The following is a 5,151-nucleotide window of genomic DNA, read 5'->3' as shown; positions in this document are numbered from 1 at the left end:
TGTGGGTTGAATGCTGTATCAACGTAGAATAACAATTAACAAAAGTCCCATGACGGTAGTAAGCTATTGTATGTCCGTCTAACTGCCCTGAATTCCTCTGCTGATCCTACAGCTAACGTGTGCAGTAATCATGTGCCTATGAACCAAGGTTATTGATGTGGTTTTGAGTAATAGTTTGACACTCTTACTTTAAAACAGTATCCAAATCAATCGGATGTAGTAATCACAATATAGAAGCCATATCTAGGAAAACCAAAGTTCCAAAGGTTGGGCCTAATATAGTGTATAAGAGGTCCTGCAAGAAGTTTTGTAGTAAATATTTGTTAGTCTGTGGTGTGTAATGAGGAGCAACCAGATGCTGCACTTGACACATTTATGAAATTAACCAATTAAGAAAATGACTGTAAAAACGGTCAAATCCCAATGGATTGATGAGAAAAATAAAATATTATGGTTGAGAGGGATGAGGCAAAAGGAGTGGCAAATAAGAATGGCTGCATAACCGATTGGCCAACGTACTGGAAGTTGAGAAATGTTGTGCAAAAAGGGAAACTCAGCTCCATAATTCATTGAATTCATTCCATTCTTCAAAAAACCCAATTACTGAAATGATTTTGTTCACTGGCAAGATTAGCAAACTTAGCCATGAAATGCCAGCAACAAACCCTGACACCACACATCCAAGTATAACTGATCAAATTATGAAAGACAAGTGTTGTGATTTTGAATTCCGTAAAGTGAGTGTGGGAGAAGTGAAAAAAAAAAAAACATGGTTGTCTATCAACAATGACAAGCCACCGGGGTGTGACAACTTGGATGGAAAATTACTGAGGATAATAGGGGACGGTATTGTCACTCCTTTTTGTCATTTCTTCAAACCTAAGCCTACTAGAGAGCGTGTGCCCTCAGGCCTGGAAGGAAGAAAAGGTCTTTCCACTACCCAATAATAGTAAAGCCCCCTTTACAAGGCTCAGAGCCGACCAATCAACCTGTTACCAACGATAAGTAAAACTTTAGACTTTCAGAACGCTTATAGGGAATGTCATTCAACAAGCATGGCACTCACACAAATGACTGATGATTGGCTGAGAGAAATTGTATTTGTCAAATGCACGGAATACAACAGGTATTCCTTACAGTGAAACGCTAACTTACAAGCCCTTAACCAACAAGAGTTGGTTCAGAATAGAGTTCAGAAAATATTGACAAAATAAACAAAAAAAATTAAAAATTAATAAAAGAGCAACAAAATAACAATAACAATGGTGCAGCTGTATACATTTTTGTGGATCTAAGGACCCATGCCAAATCTTTTCAGTCTCCTGAGGGGGAATACAGTGAATTGCAAAAGTATTCATCCCCTTGGCGTTTTTCCTATTTTGTTGCATTACAACCTGTAATTTAAATTGATTTATATTTAGATTTCATGTAATGGACATACATACAATAGTCCAAATTGGTGAAGTGAAATGAAAAAAAATAACTTGTTAAAAAAATTCTTAACAATAAAAAACATGTGCGTGCATATGTATTCACCCACATTGCAATGAAGACCATAAATAAGATCTGGTGCAACCAATTACCTTCAGAAGTCACATAATTAATTAAATAAAGTCCACCTGTGTGCAATCTTAGTGTCACATGATCTGTCACATGATCTCAGTATATATACACCTGTTCTGAAAGGCCCCAGAGTCTGTAACACCACTAAGCAAGGGCACCATGAAGAGCTCTCCAAACAGGTCAGGGATAAAGTTGTGGAGAAGTACAGATAAGGGTTGGGTTATAAAAAAAAACTACACTTTGAACATCCCACAGAGCACCATTAAATCCATTATAAAAAATAGAAAGAATATGGCACCATACCAAACCTGCCAAGAGAGAGCCGCCCACCAGAACTCACGGACCAGGCAAGGAGGGCATTAATCAGAGAGGCAACAAAGAGACCAAAGATAACCCTGAAGGAGCTGCAAAGCTCCAAAGCGGAGATTGGAGTATCTGTCCATAGGACCCCTTTAAGCCATACACTCCACAGAGCTGGGCTTTACCGAAGAGTGGCCAGAAAAAAGCCATTGCTTAAAGAAGAAAATAAGCAAACATGTTTGGTGTTTGCCAAAAGGCGAAAAACATCAAACATCAAATCAAATTTATTTATATAGCCCTTCGTACATCAGCTGATATCTCAAAGTGCTGTACAGAAACCCAGCCTAAAACCCCAAACAGCAAGCAATGCAGGTGTAGAAGCACGGTGGCTAGGAAAAACTCCCTAGAAAGGCCAAAACCTAGGAAGAAACCTAGAGAGGAACCAGGCTATGTGGGGTGGCCAGTCCTCTTCTGGCTGTGCCGGGTGGAGATTATAACAGAACATGGCCAAGATGTTCAAATGTTCATAAATGACCACCATGGTCGTATAATAATAAGGCAGAACAGTTGAAACTGGAGCAGCAGCACGGTCAGGTGGACTGGGGACAGCAAGGAGTCATCATGTCAGGTAGTCCTGGGGCATGGTCCTAGGGCTCAGGTCAGTTGAAACTGGAGCAGCAGCACGGTCAGGTGGACTGGGGACAGCAAGGAGTCATCATGTCAGGTAGTCCTGGGGCATGGTCCTAGGGCTCAGGTCCTCCGAGAGAGAGAGAGAGAAAGAGAGAATTAGAGAACGCACACTTAGATTCACACAGGACACCGAATAGGACAGGAGAGGTACTTCAGATATAACAAACTGACCCTAGCCCCCCGACACATTAACTACTGCAGCATAAATACTGGAGGCTGAGACAGGAGGGAAGAACATATGGAAGATATGGAAGAAGGTACTCTGGTCAGATGAAACTAAAATTTAGCTTTTTGGCCACTATGTCTGGCGCAAACCCAACACCTCTCAACACCCCAAGAATACAGCATCATACTGTGGGGATGTTTTTCATCGGCAGGGACTGGGAAACTGGTCAGAATTGAAGGAATGATGGATTGCGCTAAATATAGGGAAATTCTTGAGGGAAACCTGTTTCAGTCTTCCAGAGATTTGAGACTGGGACCGAGGTTCACCTTCCAGCTGGACAATAACCCTAAGCACACTGCTAAAGCAACATTCAAGTGGTTTAAGGGAAACCATTTACATTTTAAATTTAAAACCAGTGGAACCCATCCTACTTGAAGGAGCTTGAGAGGTTTTGCCTTGAAGAATGTGAAAAAATCCCAATGGCAAGATGTGCCAAGCTTATAGAGACATAACCCAAGAGACTTGCAGCTGTAATTGCTGCAAAAGGTGGCTCTACAAAGTATTGACTGGGGGGGTAAATAGTTTTCTGTTTTTTTTGTCTTATTTCTTGTTTGTTTCACAATAAAAAATATTTAGCATCTTCAAAGTAGTAGGAATGTTGTGTAAATCAAATGATACAGACCCCCCAAATATCCATTTAATTCCAGGTTGTAAGAAAACAAAATAGGAAAAATGTCAAGGGGGTGAATACGTTTGCAAGGCACTGTAGGTATTGTTGTGCCCTTTTCCTGTCTTGATGTGTATCGACCATGAGTTTTTTGGTGATGTGGACACCAAGGAAGTTGAACCTCTTAACCTGCTCTACTACAGCCCCATCGATGAGAATGGGCACGTGCTCGGCCCTCATTTTCCTGTAGTGCATGACCATTTCCTTTGTCTTGGTCACGTTGAGGTAGAGGTTGTTGTCCTGGCAACACACTGCTGATGCTGAAGAACACGGCTGCCCTGACAACTGTAGAGCTTTCAAGTTTGACAACTACTTGCAACAACTAAGGAAGATGGTCCGTTCAGGGACGAGGCGAGTTGTGCAAATTTGCAAGAATGCACCTTTAGAGCTTCTCCCCGCCAACAGGGTATCAAAATGAGACGGCCAAACACTGCCTACATACTTAATGATAGGTGTGAGGTAGTGAGCCATGAATATGCCTCTGATTACTTACCTCTACAGGGTGTTTCAGCATCTGGAATCTTACACGCTGAGTCCTTGTGACTCAAGATTGTATTGGACTTTCCGCACCACTACGAGGAGCACATGAATGCGTCTCAGTGCAAAGAGCAGTCTTGATAAGCGAGGTATTATACTTGAGGACCATGGCACTCGTGTTCGGCTTACCATCTTGCACAGCCTGTAGCAAGTCCCATTTAACCACAGCCAAGTTCAAAAGCTGTATTAGTTTTGCAAACTAACTTGGCTGGTAAATCAAGAGACTGAACCGTGTGGAATTGGTGTTTTGTTTTTCAGGTCTGATACGCACACGCAGGATCATCAGGTTCAGGCGAGTTCCCCTGTTTATTGTCTGGCAAAAAAGCACACAGTGTAGCGTGCGTTAGAATCAGACTATTATGAATTGACATTCCTCCAGCTCCGTCTTCACCCTAATCATAACTGAAAGGGGGCAAATAATGGCTATAATAACACAATGTGATCTTATAGTTTTACATAGAATAGTTTCAGTACACACATCACCAGAACCATTTTCAATTTGTTCAGTAAAGAGACAAAAGGCTCAAGATAGGAGTACAACAACTAGCTAAATTCAGAGCTCAGGTCGTTGGTGGCACCTTAATTGGGGAAGACGGGCTCGTGGTAATGGCTGGAGCGAAATTTGTGGAATGGTTTCCATGTGTTTGATCGATGCCATTCCATTGACTCCGTTCCATTCATTATGAGCCGTACTCCACTGGTTCAGCGATAGCGTGATAAAAAATAGTTTTTCAACACAGTAAATACACTAAAACATAGCCGGCAATAAAGCCCACGGTGTAGGTGTTCAAGTTAGAATCTATTATAAGTGTACATTCATCCAGCTCCTGTACATGAAAATTTAATAGTCACCACTTTGTTTTGACTGCTCATCGTAACGTTCGTCATTTCACGCCTCATTAGCAATCAAAGTAAACATTCAGAACGTTTAGCGCCAAGTAGGTAGCCAGCAGTATGATACAAAATACGTTAAGATACTGAGATGTAAAAATATTGGAGTCTGATTTTCACACAGTTTGATCCATATGCATTTAGAAGGCCCTTTATACAGTTAGACTTGTATGAGGGTTGTGACGTTATGTCACAAAAAGGAGCTGAGCTCAACTTTCTACATACGGTCTTCGCCATAGTCATAAATGAAAGGTAACTCAAATATGGCGGCAACGGT

The sequence above is a fragment of the Oncorhynchus tshawytscha genome, linkage group LG11 (assembly GCF_018296145.1).
Source record: "Oncorhynchus tshawytscha isolate Ot180627B linkage group LG11, Otsh_v2.0, whole genome shotgun sequence".
NCBI classification, from domain to species: domain Eukaryota; kingdom Metazoa; phylum Chordata; class Actinopteri; order Salmoniformes; family Salmonidae; genus Oncorhynchus; species Oncorhynchus tshawytscha.
Note: the sequence above shows the minus strand (reverse complement) of the source record.